This window comes from Nothobranchius furzeri, chromosome 5, assembly GCF_043380555.1.
Source record: "Nothobranchius furzeri strain GRZ-AD chromosome 5, NfurGRZ-RIMD1, whole genome shotgun sequence".
In the NCBI taxonomy this organism is placed as follows: Eukaryota; Metazoa; Chordata; class Actinopteri; order Cyprinodontiformes; family Nothobranchiidae; genus Nothobranchius; species Nothobranchius furzeri.
The window spans coordinates 63,567,674-63,588,197 of NC_091745.1; the positions used below are offsets into that span (position 1 = coordinate 63,567,674).

Consider the following 20,524-nt stretch of genomic DNA (forward strand, 5'->3'; position numbering starts at 1 on the left):
TTAGACCGCTCCCCCAGTCCACGAAGGGTGCAAGGTGCCGATTGGGGTTATGCACCCCAAGCTGCACCTCAACCATCCACCCATCCTAGCTACTCCGGTATTCGGCATGCCGGTAACCAGCTGCAGGACAAAGCATCATACGCCAGTCCGTATCCGGACAAAGTGTATTACGCAGAAGCCCCAGTTGAAAGACGCAGGCTGCACTACGCAGACGTGCCCCGGGAGGAGGACCTCCCAAGACACCCACGTGACGTGCCAGCAGCCCGCCACAGCATGCCGAACCCCGATTTGGGCCCCAGGAGTCAACATTGGGAGCCCAGAGCACACCAGCGATTTCCAGCGCTCTCTGAGACAGACCGTGGGTCAGAGTCAGAGGATGACGCGCCGTACCGTGAGTCAGGGCTCCGTGTACGTCAAATTGAATCGCTAGCTAAAGACATAGAACGCTTTGATCCTAACACCAATGAATCCAACGTTGACGATTATCTCAGGGAGATAGAACGTTGTCTGCTTGATCTTCCAGCACCTTCTTCAAGGGAAAAGCTCAAGCTAATTTGGAAAACCACATCTAGAACGGTGCATGGTTTCATGGAAACTCTACCACCTGACATTCGAGATCGGTACTCCTCGCTCTGCCGAGCGTTGAGAGATGAATACGCCACGTATGCAGACTCTGCGTCAGCTACAATGGGGGCCTTCTCCATCAAACACGGGAGAAACGAACCCCCCAGAGAGTATTATCGCCGACTCAAAAGTGCTTATTTCCAAGGTCGAAACGGCCCTGGGCTCGAGGAAGACCCTGCCTTCAGATCCCTGTTCATTCACAACCTGCACGAGTGTGTTCGATCCGAAGTCTCAATGTATTGTCGGATGAAAAAACTGACAACTCAGGAGATTAGGAGATACGCTCAACAGGCCTGGGAAGCCGGCGGAAAGCCCCAAAAGCCTGACGCACATCACCGCGTCATGCACCTAGCTCCCGACGCTGAGCCGCGTTTGGAGCTCGAAGGCACAGAAGCTCCACCCACTAAGCCAAAATCTGCTAAACCTAGACCTGCTAAACCGCGAGAGCAGTCCCAATCTCCTCAACAGGGGAAGGGGGGTGCTAATCGGCCGCCTAGGTCTGGACAATCAGACAGGAAGTGGCCCAACCAAAACCAACGGCAGGTAGGTTGGAACAGTGGAAGGTTTAAGGAGCGCCGCCCACAGGTAGGTCCCGAACACAAGTCCGCAGGTGAGTACTTGACCAAAGCCGACCTCCAGGAGATGTTTCAGCAGTTCCTAGCTAAACAGAAGGAACAGCTGAGATCTGCAGGAGAGACCCCTGCACCAAAGTCTTCTTCTAAGAAGCCAGACCCAGAGCCAACGTCCGCATGACTAGGCGTGGCTCAACCTCCCAGCGTGGCCAGGACCTACCTGATCAGCTGGGGGAACACTACTGGTAGATCACAGGAGTCTCCTGAAATCTACCCCCCAGAGAAACCTGATACTAAATTTCTGAAGTTCCTTGGTGACTTAACAAACCATGATCATGCTCGCCGTTTGTACTGTAGCACCAAGGTAGGTGGATGCATACAGGTTGATGCTCTGCTGGATACCGGCTCAGAAATCACCCTGATGTGCTCCACACTGTTCCATCGCGTGTCTGACACCATGCGGTCGCTCGGGAAACCAGTCCAGGTAGAACCCTGTGACCTGAAAATCACCAGCTACACCCAGACCCGGGAGTGTATCACTCACCGGGCGTGGCTGGATATCACCTTCCAAGACATGACTCTGGTTCACCCGTTTTATGTCTGCCAGCTAGACACTGAACCACTTCTCGTTGGTCAGGACCTGCTTGAACGTCTAGCTCCCCTCATCGACTGCCAGAAGGGTCAACTGTGGGCCCAGGTGGACACACCTAAGCCCTGGAACCCAGATAGCAGCCGACCATCCTCCATTCTTGAAGTCAGCATAAGTGAGCCGCAAACCCTTGTTCCAAGGTCATGCCCCTCCCTACGGCTCCCACAGACGATGACCGCCTGCAAAGGCACGAAACCGCTCCTGGAACTCCGCTCCGCGCACATTCATCTTTTCTCTGCTCGCTGAAGAACGTCAGCCTGCAGCCATATGCACCACACATAGTTGGTGGTCTTACCATCAACTGCACCCACATCTCAGATGCTCGCCTTGCTCTTTGGTCGGAAAAGTCAGCCATCAGCCAGCAGATGTTTGAACACCTGCGTCAGAAGGACCCCCTTCTGGTCAGCGTGACACGTAGCGATCGGCTCTTGTCACCTACTTGGCCGCAGAGGCTCCTGAAAGCGCCAGAGGTCTGCTCTCTGACTATCCAACTTGGAGCAAGACAGCTCACACATACATTCAGCATCATACCACAGCTTGATCCACCTGCACTCATTGGAGCAGATCTGCTGGTTCGACTCGGTGCCCAGCTGGACACTTGCAATCAAGTCCTTTGGGCCCGAGCCACACCATCCTCTGAGCCTCGCTCAGAAGGCCCTGAACACTTGCTGTCCGGTCAGACCATTCCACAGGCCTGCCGTGCAGTGGTTGAGGCCAGCACGGTTCTGCCCCCACAGGTCAAAGGAGTGCCTGTTCGTCTGACTCTGATGAAGCATCAGAAGCTGCCAGGCACACAGGCCTTCTTCCAGCCATCACCACACTTCTTGGAGCTCAACTTAGCCGTCTGTGGCACGCCACTCTTGGAGCTGAACAAGCGTTCTGCGTACTTGTTGGTCGAAAATCCGACCCGGAGTCCTATCCACATGCCGGCAGGAAAGCCCTTGGGCATGCTGATAGATAGCTCATTCCATGACTTCGAACTTTCAGTTCCCGTGATCGGACAACTTCCGTTGTTCTTGAACGACAGACAGGTTGGTGTAGACACATTCAGTACTTTCCCTTCACAAATGATTACCATCAAGCGGCATGAAGCCCTTCCTGAGGAACCCATTTGCAGTGCAACCTTAGATACTGACGGCGGTCAGTGTCTAACGGTTTTTGCAATAAATACTCAACCCTCTGAGTCACCGGTTGAAAGCCCGGAACACCAGAGACCCTCCTCCTCTGAACCTTATGACGGCTTCGAGGCCGAAGTCAGCCAGCAGCTTGACAAAGCGGATGCGCTGGAGTCAGAGGAGCAGAGAGCAGCGCTTAGAAGCCTGTTCTATGAGTTTCAGTCCATCTTATCCAGGGACTCCCTGGACTGTGGACTCACAAACCTGCATACGGTTCGCATTCCAACGAACCCGAATGCCCCTCCTACTTTTGTACGTCAGTACAAGATTCCCCTCGCTGCTTATGAGTCGATCCAGGAGATCCTCGATCAGCTGAAGGAGAAAAACATCATCAGAGAGTGTAACTCCACTTACAACTCTCCCATCTGGCCGGTTCTGAAACCGACTGGGAAATGGCGTCTCACCATAGACTATCGTGCACTGAACAAACAAGTACCTCTCTCCAGGTGGCCTATGATCCATTTAGATCAGGAGCTAGCCAGAGTCAGAGATGCTCGTTTCTTCTCTACGGTTGACGTAGCCAACGGCTTCTGGACCATGAAGGTTGAGCCGGCGGACCAGTATAAACTGGCTTTCTCCTTTGGAAATCGCCAATATACTTGGAACCGCTGCCCCTTTGGCTACTCTAACTCACCTGCCGAGTTCAACATCTTCCTCCACAAAGCCATGTCAGATGCTGCTTCCAGAGGGAACCTCATATATGTCGATGACATCTTGATGAGGAGTCGAACCTTCGAGGAGCACCTGGCCGAACTCCGTCACGTGCTGCAACAGCTCGCTGACGCCGGAGCTAAATTGGCGATTCTCAAGGGACAATGGTGTCGAACCAAAGTGGAGTATGTTGGACTGCTGGTTGGCCCTAATGGAGTCGAGCCCCAAGCGGGACGCATTAGAGCCATTCAGGACATCAAAGCCCCAGCTAATCTGACTGAACTCAGGAGCTTCCTCGGAGTCTGCAACTACTCCAGGCAGTTCATTGAGGAGTACGCTGAAACAGCGAGGCCCCTCACTGAGCTGCTTCGGAACGACACACCTTTCGTGTGGGACAGACCCCAAGAACTCTCCTTCCAGTTCCTAAAACAGAAGTTGGCGTCCGCACCCTGTCTGGCTTACCCAGACAAGGATAAAGAGTTCTACATAGAGGCTACTTTCTCCTCTCACTGCCTGAGCGCTGCTTTGAAGCAGAAACACGATCAGGACATGAGAGTTGTGGCATACGCCAGCAAGCCTCTGAGCAAGGTGGAACTCCAGTTCTCAGACTGCGAGAGAGCTCTCCTCTCTACAGTCTGGGCCGTCGAACACTTTCGTAGTTACATCGGTGGACAGAAAGTGATCATTGAAACGTGTCATCAGCCTGTCACCTTCCTAAACAGCCAGCGACTGCGCGAAGGAAGAGTGTCAAACAGCCGCATTGCGACGTGGATGATGGTGCTCCAAGGATACAACATTGAGGTCAAGTATGGTCAGAACACCAAGCTAGCGCTAGGACAAGGGCTAGCAGGCTGCCAGCACTGTGACTCTGACTCCGTCATGGGCCCCCTGGACACACCTGCCGCAGTCTACCCAACCGCATCCAATCATCGCTACTTTGATGAGAATGTTTGCCAAGGGCTTCCGAAAGTTTACACTGACGGATGCGCCTACCTTCACGAAGGCCAGCTCCGTGCCGGGGTTGGAGTCGTTTGGGTGGACTGTGACACTAAGCAACCAAATCACTACCGGTTGGGCCAAAAGTCTAGTCAGTACGCCGAAATTGCTGCAGTGTTGATAACCCTCCAGCAGGCGGCAGCCTTGGACATCACTCAAATCGTCCTTTGCTCTGATTCAAACTACGCTAGACACAGCTTCATTTCTGACTTCCCCATGTGGAAGGAGAACCACATGAAAAACTCCAGGAACAGAGACGTGAAACACTCGGAGTTATTCCTAGCGTGTGATCTGCTCACCACTGAGAAAGGCATAATGGTCTACTGGAAAAAGGTCAAAGGTCACTCCAGGACCCTAGGTCCGGAGAAAGATGGTAATGACGAAGCAGACCGCCTTGCTAAGCTCGGTGCTGACCAGGGAACCTGCTGGGAATTCAAAGACGAGTGGCTTCCACCCAAGGTCTGCGCGATTACTCGTCGCCATGCTAAACAGGCAGACGAACCTCGGACCGTTGGGGTAACCGTGTTTCTAGGCAGACAACCACAGGACGCGGACCTAGTCACCATGCAGGAACAAGATCCTGACCTGAAGCTCATCCGCGAGCTTCTCCAAAAGGGCCCGATGTCTGAACAACCATCACCACCTAATGGCGCAAGCCGAGATTTGGTAAACCTGCATCGTCAACTCACGCACCTGAAACTACAAAACGATTTGTTAGTTTACATGCGTGACGATCACAGCCCGCCGCGCTGGGTCGTTCCACTCGACCACAGAGGAGTAATGCTTGCCTACGCCCACGACACTCCGGTTGTAGGTCACCGCGGAGCAAAAGCTACGCTCGCGTCACTGACAGAAGTAGCATATTGGCCGTCGATGTCCAAGGATGTACACAGCTATGTCCAAGGTTGCCTCATCTGTGCCCAGTTTCAACCCTCCCAGCCGCTTGCTAGAGCACCACTGCAACGCAGGGGAATAACCTTCCCTTGGTCCCACCTGCAGATCGACTGGGTTGGACCGGTTCCCAAATCGGCAAGAGGAAACAAATATATGCTAACTGTAACTTGCAGTTTCACAAAGTGGGTTGAGTGCCTTCCAGCGCCAAACGATACAGCCGTCACAACCGCTGTACTGCTGATTAACCACGTTTTCAGTCGATGGGGACTTCCACTCTGCATTGACTCTGACCGAGGAACTCATTTCACATCCAGTGTAATGACGTCCCTGTTTGAACTTTTGGGAGTGGAAGTGAGATTCCACCTCCCCTATCACCCACAGTCATCCGGATAGGTCGAACGGATGAACCGCACGGTCGTCTCTATGCTCAAAAAGTATGTCTGCTCCACTGGGAAGGACTGGGACGTCAAGCTCCCTCTGGTCCTGATGGCCATACGGTCCACTCCACAGCGATCCACTGGGGTTACGCCCTTTGAGATGATGACCGGCAGACTGATGACTCTACCACTGCACCTCCTGTATCACCCAGAGGATGTCAGTGTTGCCACCGCCTATACCGCTCATCAGTATGTGGCAGACTTGAAAACACACCTCAGAGCTACGTTCGCGCACGCTCAGAAGAAACTGGAGACCAACGTAGAAGGCGCTAAGGCCTACTACGACCAAAAGACAACCAGCCGCGAATACGAGGTGGGTGACAAAGTATTCTACTTTCGGTTCGCCCAACCGGCACGCAAACCTAAGAAGTTCCTGCCCTGCTGGTCAGGACCATTTGAGATCGTGGCAAAACTCTCTCCAGTTGCATACAGGTTACGCATCACCAAAGCGAGACAGGAGCCTGTCTACAAATGGGTGCATGCAAACCAAATCAAACCCTACGTCAAACCATCCCCGCGGGTACAGAGACCAGACTCCCCGCAGGAGGTAGACGTAGTTGCTACATAGTTCTATGCATGGGAATGGAAAAGGGGGGAAGTGCACGTTTAACCCACTAACATGTACTAACCGACAAAGAACCAAGCCCCCCCCCCCCGCCGTCATTTTCACTAACCAAGAGAAACTCCTCCTAGAACGCTAACAGGAAGTACTTACTAAAACCTTACAGGGTACTCTTGTAACTGTCAACCTACATTCTGCTCTGATTAATGAATCTCTACGTGCAATCAAGACTTTGTCTGAAACCATACATCAGGATATTGTGTACACATGAGTGGTGAGAGATTTGATGCAGGACCTGCTCAGGGAAGTAAGTTCCACGCTGGACAGCTTGGTTGAAAGTCGTATTTCCCCGTACTTGGTACCACTGGACCTGCTCAAAGATAGCTTTACAGCTGCTACCCCTCTACTGTGCACCTTTCACAAATCCACCTAGCGTACAGCCTAGGCAGTGCAATTCCCATTCACGTTGGAAAAAAATTAGAACTCGGTTTCCTGTTAAACGTTCCCATAATTGTGACACCTCACATCTATAAGTTTAGGTCGATGCTGAACATTGGTATTTGAAAGGACGGTAGGCATTTCCACTTTGAACTAAAAACCTGGCACTCCATCACCTCAACCTCGAACAGCATGATTCGGAGATTGAGATCATGGACGCTTTCCAGGGTTATAACTTTACCATCGATTTAGAAATTGACCAACAATTACTGATTGAAGGAACCAAACTTGTTAAGTTCACACAAACCCCGCGTGAACTTACTTTGACGCCCATGAATAGATACCCAAGACGCTACATTGACACAGATTATACCACCTTAATCTGCACATTGGTCGCCCTGGGGATGGGATGGCTCATCACGGCCGTGATAGCTTATTCCGCCTACAGGCGTGTTAAGAAACTCCAAGATAAGATGCACTTGCTCACCTACGGTGTGCCTCGTGACCGCGTTCGGGGAGAATCCAAGCGTGAATGTACCACACCTGTCTAAAGGGGGTGAGCAACATTTTCTTTATTATTTTGTAACCCTAAGAGTAGTTCTCACTTTAGTCTACCTCACATTTTTATCTGAGTGTTGCATTATGTCACATTCTTTATAAGCTACACACTGAATGTATGACCTAAGAATGTATTTTATGAGACCTCAAGGTTGCTATGAATTTTCTTGGATGTTATATGTTACATGTTTTTTTTTTTGGGGTTTTCTGTATTTTTGTTTCTTACTTGGTCACATATTGACTAGTGGTTATGTGCCGGCCCAGCTCAGTCTGTCAATGACTCTGTCTGACGCACCAGCACATTGTAGTACCTCTTAGTTTTATGGTCCTTGTTTTAGCCCAAAGACTGTCCTGATCCACCCTTTGGACCAAAAAAGGGGGGAATCTTGGGACCACATAGGTCAATGCGCGTTTGCGAACTATGGACCTCGTACATCACCGCGTGCTCCATAAACTGAACTGTATGGCCGGCGGTGAGATGCCTTTGTGTCCACTCGTGGAGTTAACCGCCCACCGACCTTCCTCCTTCTACACTACTACCTCTCGCATGGACGACATCATCATTGCGTACCACCTGCGTGAGTGGCTTCTTCTCGTTATGCGCGTTGGGGACTATCCCGTTTCCTATCCTCTTTGTGCCTGACAAAGACAAAGACCAAAGGTGCCAGGATCCAAGACAAAGACCAAAGACAAAGGCGTCCAAGGAGACCAACGTCCTAAGGGACAAACCCACCTGTGCTTCCGACAATCAAGTCGACCTACGTTCATGAGGAACAAACCCATCTGTGCTTCCGACGATCGAGCTTTGGGCGCGATCCCCGAAACCAAAAGGGGGAATGTTGAGGGTCTGACCTCATGAGGAAATTACTATGCAGTGATTTTCTCCAAAATGACTGTGCTTAAATTGCTCTGAAAAGCAAATAATCACATCAGCGCCAAGAAACTTCATTTCCCATGATGCTTTGCACACGGAAGCATTGTGATGACGTCACCGCCTAGTACCAGAAACACGTTCTGCGCATGTGCGGGAAGCCGTGGAGCTTTTCCCGCGAACTAAGACCATAAATCTTCAGCAGAGACAAAGAATCCTCGTTCTTTTGCCCAGGATACCTGGCGGTAAGGACACGCTTGACAACGCTCCGACAACTTGAGCACGCGGAAGCTCTAAGTGCCAAGTTGAGCCACGCAACCGCTGGAAACTACACTCAACTCCATCGGGACCTGACTGGGAACGAGCGGAGCTCCATTCAGCTCTCAGAGACGCTCCGTGGAGAAACACTCGTGGAGCCAAACAACGGAGAAAGCATTAAACCGACGGATGACGCTGAAAACTGCGGAGAAAACGGAGAACCGTCAAATCATAACAGCGGGGACGCCTTGCTGCTTTGGTGATCAGAAAACTCATTTTTTTCTCTCTCCTTTTCTTCTCCCGTTTCCTCTATAGTCCAGAATAAGCAATAAAACCGCGCTATTGCTTAAAAAGTAGCTTCGTGTTTTCCTCTTTCGCTCCCAATTCGTCCTTCGGGTCATTTTGAAAGAATAAACTGCTTATTGATCATCGCTAATATCTTTAGTCGTCAGCTCTGGCCAGGCTGCCGACTCCCTTTTAGATTAAATAATTTACAAGTGACCCTTTTGTTGTTTGGTAACTTTTGAAGTGTTTGAGTTAAGTTTTACTGTGATTCTAAGCCACTAAGTGTTCGGGAAAGTAGAAAACTTTACACATCCAGGTCTCCTGTTGAATGCGAGGGGAGGGGCAGAGCCCCACACACACTCACAGCTCACTTTCCCCCACCTACTCTGGGGAAACAAAGACCCATTCATCTCTCACACACACACACACACACACTCACTCACACACACCACACAAACACCTTGAACATTATTTTGAATATACATCCTTTTATTATATCACATGGTTATTATTCATTTATGCCACTGTTTATTCATTTGACAAATTGTTAATTAAACGTTATAAAATTCAGATTTTCGTCTCCAGTAGCTTTGTTGTGTCGAAGAGAAGTCTCTGCTCCAAGGATTCTACGAACTTCAAGAAAGACTGATAAGAGTTTTGGATTCAATTTTTCCCCGGTAAAAGGGGAATGGTGCCCCGTATATCTAAGAATATCTTAATTAATTAATAAATCAGTAAATATTCCCATATTTACAGAATTTATTGAAGAATCCAAAAGTAAGTTGAAGCTTACTAATTGTTCGCTCCTAATAACCCCAACAATATGGAACAATTTAATAAAAGCTATATTTTTAAGAGGTGTTCAGAATGAAGGTACAGTATTTCCTTTAAAAGCTATTTTTTTATTTTTAAAATATCAAATATTTGTTTTGACAGCCACGACACTGGGTTTGTTTTCATCTACTGGCCAATAGAGGGTATTGTTGCAGGTTGCCGAACACGATAAACATTCAACTCGCCACTGCAAAGCTGGCACTGTGGAAAATGGCTACCGTGGCAATGCCTTGGTAGGCAAGGTGCCTTGCTTACAAGGACACTGTCCTTCCTTGGTCAAAGAAATCGGTTAAATGGAACAGACTTACCTCACATGACCGATGCTGCCCAGAGTCCGCCTTTTGCTCATGCGCTCTGTTTACGTCCCACTCATCATAGTAGCGTAGTAGCATTTCATATAAAATTATATATTTAATATTTCAAAAACATTTTAGATATCAGCCCGGTAGTTGACTTACATTTAAACTGGAAATTTGCCCCCAAAGTAGCTGCTGCCGGCTCCTGATCCACTATCTTTTTGAAAATATTGCGTTATATTCTAGGAAATTTTTGACCAAGGGAAGGCAACAAGTCCCCTCTCATGTATCCTTGGTCAGTTAGCTAAACTGCAGAGAAACGGAGTACAGACGTCTCCGTAGCACATGAACATTGGAACACACCTTGGAAGTTCCTGATGACGTATCTCCTAGGCAACAGGGGTGGGACCAAGGCGTCAAGTTGAAGTTCCTTGACAATGAGAAACACCCCATGTTCTACTGTTGAAACTACAACTTTCACACACTAGATGTGATGTTTGTGTTACATATTCAATCTTTAATACTTTTATTTAAGTATTTATACCCCTTCACTTGTACTTTTACTTAAATAACAAAAAAATCAACACAGCCCAACTTCCAGTTAATGTCCAAACCAAAAAAACTTTATGATGGCATAGAATTTTTCTTTTTTCTTACTTTCTGATTTTTACTTTTACTTGCTTCTGACCAGCTTGAAAAACAAACAAAAAATAAGACCATAGCAGTATTCTTACTTGAGCAATATGCGCCACGTTAGGGCAATTTTTGGGATCGGTGGCATCACACCTCCACGGTAAGGAGGAATTGGACTGGTCAATATGGTACAGCACACAAGCAATAAAGGCAAAGATGAAGCCAACAACGTTCATGATCACAGAGAAGATCAACTAAATGGAGAGAATTCATTATTATTTGCTTCAACAAAATAAGAATTTTTTTCACTATTTTAGTTGTTTCTTACTGTGCCATGATTCCTCCAACAAGAAGGAATAACGGATACCATTCCAACCATGATGAACTGATGTGGGAAAAAAACACAACTAAGATTCAAGGAAATCACAAAACATTTGAAGCAACAAAAATCCGTTATGCATGGGGAGCTGATTTGCTAGCAGGTATTAGTATTTAAACATATATTTTTAAATTATTTTGAATATTTGAAATTTAATTTGAAACTTGAAAATTAAATATAAATATTTAAAGTGAAATTTAAACATTTAGAAAAATGTAGACAAACCGACACACTCACAAGATGTCAAATGTATGAGATGAAACTGAGTTATTTGTTATTAAATCTAAATATTTATGCCAAAAAGGAAAACGTATAAGTGAATTTTAATTAAAGTAAACTTTATACATGAAATTAAATCAGCAGTTTTCATGCAGATGAGTGGAAATGTGACAGATTTATTTTTAATTCTTACACATTTGCAGCACTTATACTAGACAGACATTCACACATTCTCAGTGGGATGTTTACCATAGCTCCCAGCCAGTAAGCTGCTGATAAATCCATCAGATCATCGGGATACCTGTGCATTCTTCCAGGACCAAGTCCAATGTTGATAAGACCCACCATGATCTGCAAAGTCTGAAAAACAATTCAGAAGAATCCAATCAGAATGAGCTCCTCTTGAACTATAAAAAATGTCATGAATTTAATGTATCTCACTCCCAAAGGTCCAAACAGACAATAACACATGTTTTCTTTGTTAACGACGAACACGTCAGACTTAAGTGGGGATTTCTGGGGATGACTCAGCAGGTTTTACAGGTCCTTCCTTGTCTGTAACAACAGAGATGAACATTAATCCCTGCAGATGTTAGACTTTAGGAATAAGGTAAAAAGCTCTAACATCGACAGAGTAGAGGTGCTGATTCGGGAATCTGATCAGGGCGCCTCTTGTCTTCTACGTCTGGCACTGTGAGACTCCAACACAGAAGTTAATGGGGGGGGATAATCATTCTGCTCCAGAAACTTGTGAGCATCTTCCAGTAAAAGCTAGAGTATTACAGGGGAGAAGGATGTCTGGGTTTTCTGGATCCAATGACCAAATTACAAAAAGGAGATCACATGGTACATCGGATCTCTGTTAAAACAGGTTTGTTCATACTTTTGGAAAATCCACTTCTAGATACTGTAGCGACATTAATGGCCTCATTTTGTGACCCAAAGGTCACACTTCCCCAGCTAGGTCGAGCTGGGTCGAGCTGTACTTTGTCCCACAGATTATCCATCACAGCAGACATAAAGACTGCTGAAAGCCATCTTTAACCTGTCTGCTGTTCCGTCCTAAGATGAAGGACACTTCAAGATTTAAAATAATCATTTTTAATAAACTATTTTTACTGTTTATCACAAGGTTTATTATAATCATCATAAATAGTCATCATGGTTCATTATGAATTTAATTACTGAAATTACTTATTATTCTGTGGTTAACAATAATTATTGTTTATGATAATCAGTAATGTTTGGTCAGTAACCAGAAGGTCATTTGTACGTGTACACACCATGCAGAGGAACTGAATTCAGGGTAAAGGTAACCACCTTACATGTCTTTGCTCCATAACAACAAGCTTTCTGATGCTTAGAGGGTGTGTTCTGAGGTTTGTTAAAACCAAAAACTCCTCAGTTCAACTTCAGTAATTGAACCAAGCAGATACTCTCCGTGGTGACGAGAGTCATCCCAGAGGACAAGGGTCGGTCGCCCGAAGCCTCACTAAGCTGCTCCGAATAAATGCCACCTGTAACCAGCTGATGCAAAACTCCTTCAGAGTTAAGCCAGATGCAAGCTCAACTCTGCGACAACTCTTGGACCAGAAAGTCGGTACCACTCGGGTCTCCCCTACCGGACCGAGTACCCAGAGGCTGACAACATCCTCCCTTTGACCTCCGGATCCACACAGAGGGCCGTGTGATCGGTGAGGTAGAACACAGATTTGGTCCGATGCTGTTCTCTCTAAGAAACAACTTAGTTAGCTGCAAAACATCTTTCCACCCAGAACGCGTTTCTCTCTCTGAAAGAAATCTTCTGAGATCCATCCACGAATCCAACACACACATTCCATTTTAGTTTCCATTCAGACACAGGTTTGCTTTTGATATCAAGTTTAATATCAAAGCAGTTACAAATTGTCAGTTATAAATTGTCAATTTTAAATTGTCATTTCCAAATCGTCATCTTTAAATAGTTAGTAATAAATTCTTAACTTTTTAAACCTGACTCTTCTTTGAAATGAAACACAGAATGCTGAAACCAGCATTGGTTATTGAATTAGCAAAGATTCCATTAAGTCTTCTGTTTAATAAATAAACTTTTGCTATTAATTTAATTATCTTAAATTAAATATTGATCTTTGGATTAAATATAGACCAAGACAGTTGGTGTATGAACTTCTATTGATTGTATAAATATCCTGGATATTTATGCATGATATAAGTTCATATGCTAATTTGTCTGATCTTTCTCAGAATCTAACAAAGCTGATAGCAAACAGCGTATGTATGTTGTTTATGTTGTTGATGTGCTTAGCAGACGCTTTTACCCAAAGCGACTTACAATTTTTTTTTACCTATGTATGTAGTATGTAGATTATCTACGCTACAATACCATTAGAGAATATGTATTGGCTCTTGATGGTGACTGGATAAAGCTGTCAGGGCAGAAGGCGAGACCCTGAGCTTTACACAAATAGCCAAAGCAAAGATATGTTCGACCTGTCATCAACGCAAAAGTGAAGGTTTACACGCCTAAACAGATTCTTTCAAAACCTCTGATCAAAGTGGAGATTTACAAATTTCCTGGTGTCGACATTTGCTTGTAGATGTAAATAACCTTGGTTTTATGTTTTGTGCCAAAAATACTCTGAGGTCACATGTGCGACTTGTTGCTTCAAGCTCAATTAAAGACCACAGGTGAAGGACGATAAAGACGGTTATCGCCCATCACCTAGTTATTTCACATACAAGGAATGTTTTTCGGCAAAGACGCTTACAATTTCGGGAACTACTGCCACCTACAGGCTTGACATGCCTATATGTGCTTCACAATGAAATGGATCTTTTCACTGAGAACAAGATGGTGTGGACCCAGATTTTCTACCTAGATGGGCATGGGGGAATATTTGGTTTTGCAACAACCTGGCTACGTGTGCTCGTGGACTAAATAAGCAACGTTGTTACCATCATGTCATTCTAAGAGGAGAGCACTGAGCTGATCTGGACACACCTGAGGTGTTATCTCCCTTGACTGGCTAGGGAACACCTTATGATCCCAGCAAAGGAGGTGGTGGAGATAGCTGGGAAAAGAACAATCTGGCCTACGAGGACAATGTCCTTAATAACACGTTCATGCACTGATGTCTCTGTTGCATTTTCATTGTTTTTATTTGTATCACACGATTATTAACAGCATGAGTGTCTTCAGCCACTTCTGCACCAACCTGCAACAAGAACAGGTTTTGTTCCATGTGTAAAACAATGACAGTCAGCCAGATCACTGCTTCACAAACTGGTTCTGCACATGTAGGGAAGCCGTTGATCATTTCCAAAACAAGCTTCACTTCCTTCTTCATTTTGTTACAAAGTCTACAAAAATAATTTGTGTGATTTTGATTTTAACCAGAAAATATGTAACAGGATTGGGAATCTGGTCGCTGTTGAAGGTCAGCAACAAAATGAAAGACACATGTTTAAAAGAATAATAACACAATAACATCAAGGTATAAATAAATACATACAAATTTTTTCACAATGCAGTCAAAAATCTGAATTATCAAAGTTCAGAAACAAAACAGACAAATAAGTAAAAAAAAAAATATATATATATATATATATATATATATATATATATATATATATATATATATATATAGCTGTTTATAACAGCAGAGAACTCACCCACCAAGTGCCTGCTGGTGTTTGATCAGATGACAATGAGTTCAGATAACAACAGGTAAAGAACCGATACTTCCTGTAACGGCTCTTCAAAATAAAAGCCAAATTTAAAATTCAAAATGAAACAAATAAATATTTTCTGGATAAGAATTACACACAGACTTCCAGAAACCCTGAGGTGTGTGTGTGTGTGTGTGTGTGTGTGTGTGTGTGTGTGTGTGTGTGTGTGTGTGTGTGTGTGTGTGTGTGTGTGTGTGTGTGTGTGTGTGTGTGTGTGTGAGTGCGTGCGTGCGTGCGTGCGTGCGTGCGTGCGTGCGTGCGTGCTCGCTCTCTATTTTGCCTGGGCCCCTAAAATTCCTAAAAACAGCCCTAGGTGCGCCACTGAGTTTTGAAGGTGATCTGAATTGTATCAAATATATAAATATTACATACTTGTACATTTTAGTTTCTACAGTTAAAACCGTGTGTGATATTTCCCTTTTTGACTCTTCTCTTCTTGTATCTCCTCTCAATCTTCCAGAAAAATTGCGGCCAGGCGCTCATACTTTTTCACCTCATGAGTTACTTTTGAACTAAGCAGATCAAAGGGATCTTCAGCGGGGTGTGTACTGCAAGGCCGTGCTAGTGAGGTGATGTCACCGGAGCACGGGTGATGAGCTCCGCAGCTGCAGAGCACGTCAGGTACAAATAAAAGACAGAAAGTACAAGAGAATATGAGCGCACATAAACAATTGTGTGTTAAATATATATTTTTGGTGGTGCCACTTTGAGAATGTTACTGTGGTTGTGTGCAGGATGCAGCTGCCTGGAGCGCATGAATAGTCAGTGCTCTGCCGCTCTCCATCCTCTCTGCTCAATAGGATCCCCGGTACACTGAGAGTTCATATAAATAATGTAATATAGATAGAAACTGGATTGTTTTGGGCTCCCCCGTGTGTAAATTGAGGGCTTCTAGGGGAGCCGGGCTCCCCTTAGCTCCCCCATAATTTAAACCCTGGCATTAGTCCACTTTTGTTCTAGTGAAAAAAATAGATGTATATATTCTCCTATAAACTTGCTGTTGCTAAACCAAAATTCTGAACTTGATCAATTTTTCTGACTTGGGTATTTTGTGACTTTCCTCCAAATTAACGCTGCTGGGTCTGGATCATTCAGGCATTTTCGAGTGCAGACTAAGAAGTATAGCTCAGATCTGACCTAGAGCCAGCAGAGGTCATTTTTTTGGGTACGATTCAGTGGAAAACAGGTGGCACATGAGTAAAGTATGTTAAAAGAGACTGTTAAACTGACAGCTGAGAACAGTAAAGAGACAGTTCAGTGTCTGTTAGTGACATATAATCGTTAAATCAGATGACCAGCACAGCTAAAAGCAGAAAGCACACACATCTACACACTAAAACTCTAAAACTTTTGCCTGGATATGCTTTCACTGAGCTTTAAAACTAAAATAAAAAGGATTTTTATGAGTCTGTAGCTTGTCTCCATATCATTGTTACTCCAGTAAGGGTCGGGGATATTTTAGTTGTACACTTTCAACCAAAAACAGCTCAGTGCTGCAGTGTTTGTTTACTTAAAGAGCAAGTAACGTCTAAATTAACTTTTTTTTGCTGATGAACTGTATAAATGAGTGTCTAATAGTGTTTTAAATGTGTGCATTCTTTATTTTAGCATTTTGGTGCATTTTCTTTAAAAATAAAAAATTCTGTCTAAAAACCACAGTAATGCGCCACCTTCAGCTGAAAACATAGAATTTGAGTCATTTTGAATAAATTTTAGCCAATGGCTAAAGAGTAAAGTACTACGTAAACCAGTAGAGTACTACGTAGCAGCTCCGTGCCAAAGTTATAAAAGCAACGAGAGTCTCGGCCACGCCCTGTGGCGAGTGGGAGTTGGATTTGCAAGTGAGTGTAGGAGGTCAGCGGTAGTTCAGCATTAGCATATAGCATTAGCATATCCTAGTCTTAGCATATCTTTTAGTGTTATAAATACTTATTTAGTGTTAGATTTGGCTGTTTGATATTGTAGTTTAGTTAGTGTTTGGCTGTTAGTGTAATTGGGAAAGTATTTCGGGTTTAGTGCTCCATATCGTCTTAGTATTGGTGAGTAGGTGTAGTGTAGTATGCTTGCAGTGACTCTGTGGGCATTTTACCCGCGATTCTGCACGTCTCCGTTTGAAGAGGGAAGCTGCCCACCATGGCTCTTCCGCGATTTAGATGCAGCCCACCGACTCTGCTCCCCCACCACGGTGGGCTCCAGTCTGAGGTGAGTAAGCTAAATAAACGTTTTAACATCTTCTAAAGACAATTCCCTACCTAAATGCAAAGTTTGAGAGACGTGGTTCACTTCCTTTAGCTAGTCAGTCGGCAATTCTGCAACAGTGGCTCTAACTGACGCAGCACTTGACAGACAGCATTACAGCGTGAAATCCAGCTTGTGAACAGGTTCTGTGAGGAATTCTGTTCAGGAGGTCGCATTTCAGGCTCTCCACATCATGTGTGACTGACTTTTACGTTATAATGATCACACACTAGGAATGTTATAAAGCGCCTATATGGGACAGTTTCTTTTGAATATTATCTGACTTTATAAACTCTCAACAACAATGTGCTTATATATTTTTTTCAGGCTAAATCTACCCAAGACACTGGCTGTCAGACTGATTTAGCTGCAAGAATGCACTTGTCCAGGCTGATGTGAAACCTTCCCTGTAGCAAAGGTGAATTATTTTTAATAATCTTCTATGTAAACATTTTATTATTACCTTCTAGTTTTAATTTATTTTACAGATTATTGTTACATGTGATTTTATGCTCTTTTAAACATTTTTAAATGTGCTGCTTCTTTGTTTTTACATAGCCAGCCAGAATGGAGTTCACAGCCAGTGTGTCTGGTGACCCACGGGGACCATGATGAAAATTCATCTTCCAGAAGGTCCCAGAGCAGCGGCCACACCCCCTGAAAAGACCAAGGTGTGAGGTGTCTGCTGTTGATTCCAGCTTCCACCTCAGTGACGGTGCAAGCTCAGTGAACTGTTCAAGGTAAAAAAAATTAAAACATTTCAGAATTTTTAAGATATTAACAATTAAATAAGTATGTGATTACATCATGACGGAGGCTACTGATTCTGCCCCCGTGACACTTGGTGGTGACGTGTGAGCTGATTCACCTGGAAAACAACTTTTACATTAAATATTTTGTTTTTGCTATCAAAAGTAAATTAACTAATAACCTGCATTATTGCAGGACACTCAGCAAAATATGGACTCTACACCATGAGGCAGGCACACGTTAATAACTCTATAAGAGCACATAAGGTGAGCAACACCACATATTGTACACTGTCCTGAATTTGTTTTCTTTCTGCATCTCATTAGCCTGGCTGATCACCTGATAACTCCTGTCATCTGGTTATGACAGCATGAGGATGTCCTCACACACCTGTAACCTATCAGCTCATCTGGCAGAATAGAGAGAGAAGAGACAACACCACATCTCCTGTTCCTGGAAAGCCTTCAGCCATCCTTCGATGACTGAGAACCTCCATCAGCTCTGTCTCCTGTCTGCCTACAATTATTATAATAAATATTGTGTTTGACAAGTTTTTTTGTGCTGCCAAATATCTCATTTTGATTCCAGTTTTGATATTTTAATGGATATTTATAAATTACATTAATTGAATTATCACAATGCATGTTTAACTAGCTCTATTGTGATGAATTAAACTAACACCTCACTGTTAAAAGCTCGTTTTAATTTCAAGCATGTTTAAGTATTTATGGACATGAACAAAAACAGGAAATATATAAATTGAGATTTATTTTATTAATATAACAAATAAGGAGGAAAGAGTCATTGAAAGGCACATTCTTCTGGAAGCTCCTGATCCTGATGGCACCAGCAGAGGAGACCACCTGCAGACACCAGAGACCAGCTGCAGACACCAGAGGACCTAGAACCAAGAGAGCAGCTGTTATCAGTAAATAAATAAATCAGGGCAGTTTTAGTGAGCTGAACACATTACAGAATAATTTTCTCATGGGGCATTTTCATAACTTTATGCAGCAGACTGTAACTTGAGCCTAGAGCTACCGGAGAGCTGCTATCCAGCACGTTTCAGTGGATTTTCCTGCTTTAACAGGTTAGATTAGCTGTTAAGCAGCTCAGCTATTTGTTGCTGATTAAAACCAGGTGTGCTGAAGCAGATAAACCTCTAAAACATGCTGAATACTAGCTCTCCAGGGCCGTGGAGACAAACCCTGCAGCTAATCCAATGCTATGGCTAACGGCTACTTACGTTCAGAGGTGGTTCTGTTGGGTCGGTTCTGGGAGTTACAGGCAACTCACAAGCTCACAACAATAAGGCTCAGGTCCGCTTGTCTCCTCCAAATAGACTTGGTCCCTTTCTTCTCGAGTGTCTGGGTAAGGAGGGGGAGAAACATCCTCCACTTCTAATAACTGCATAGTGAAGGGAGCTAGCATCGTCTAGTTAGCCGTCGTCTTTGTCACTGCCGCGGCTCCGCCCTCTCGGTCCTCCAGGCAACGCCTACTAATGTTGCATTTTTTAAAATTGATACGTGGGTAGAGAAGGACTCCGAGGCTCAATTGACCCGAGGTGTCCGACCCTGGTCCTAGAGGGCCACCATACATGTTGTGTTTCACTACTTCCACACACCTGAGGCTGATTGACTGGTTACCTGTTCAAAAGCTCATCATCTGCAGAAGCCTATTTACTACATGCTGGTGTGTTAAAGCCATATTATGCAACTTTTTCATATTTTTAAATCATTTTCTTGAGCCAGTATGGGCTAAAATGACCCTTTACAGAGTTAATGAAATGTCACTCAGACCCCTACCGCCCTCTGTGGGCAGAATACCACATTTGCAACTTCAGTGTGTCAGGCCACCACCTGTTGGACCGGACCTGCCACCATGCAACCCCAAAACTCGCACAATAAATTTACTAAAGAACAAAATAATAAACTAAACCCCATCCAAAAACAGCCTCCTATATTTCTGTGAAATGAATCTGACCATTTGTGACAGATCTGCTTAGAAAAAATTACCCCTTTTTATCCTTTGCCTCTCGTAATGCAGAACTAATGGATCATTCAGCGGCAAGAGAAAATGGGACTGGGCATAAACTGTTGTCATCCAACTTCACAGATGTTTGCAACTGGAGGGCAGGGTCTTTGTGGTTTGAGTCCAACACAGCCGCTCTTAGAAGAAACACTTTAGGGGTTCCCGGTGGTGAGGAGCTCCCCGTTGTGGTTGCATGTTAAACACAGTAATCTGTTTCTAATGAAATGCAATACATGTGCTCCATAAAGCTGCTCGCTAGACGCATAAAGGTGAGGAAACAGAAAGAGCATCATTTACTCTGCTAATAGAGCTGCAGGGAAAAGACAGGAAATAAAATATCACATGGCTGCTGAGAAATTACTTTGAAAGAGTTGCCTCGGTTTCTCAAACAAAGTCTCCAGTCCTGAGTCTGGCCTGGCATGCATCCATAAAAAGCAGTCATCTG

At 44.8% G+C, this 20,524-nt stretch overlaps 1 protein-coding gene and 2 long non-coding RNA genes across 5 annotated transcripts in view; 2 read left to right on the top strand and 1 right to left on the bottom strand.

Annotated features, from left to right (window-relative positions):
• septin7b (septin 7b) overlaps positions 1-20,524 on the top strand; it is a 537,254-nt gene that overhangs the window by 304,659 nt on the left and 212,071 nt on the right. The gene's annotated exons all lie outside the window — the stretch shown is intronic.
• Positions 18,047-18,598, top strand: LOC139070139 (uncharacterized). Its single transcript, XR_011520778.1, has 2 exons — positions 18,047-18,314; positions 18,375-18,598. It is a non-coding gene; the product is annotated as an uncharacterized lncRNA (long non-coding RNA).
• LOC139070140 (uncharacterized) lies at positions 18,804-19,782 on the bottom strand. The gene is made up of 2 exons (XR_011520779.1): positions 19,295-19,782; positions 18,804-18,949 (listed from the first exon to the last, which is right to left on the bottom strand). It is a non-coding gene; the product is annotated as an uncharacterized lncRNA (long non-coding RNA).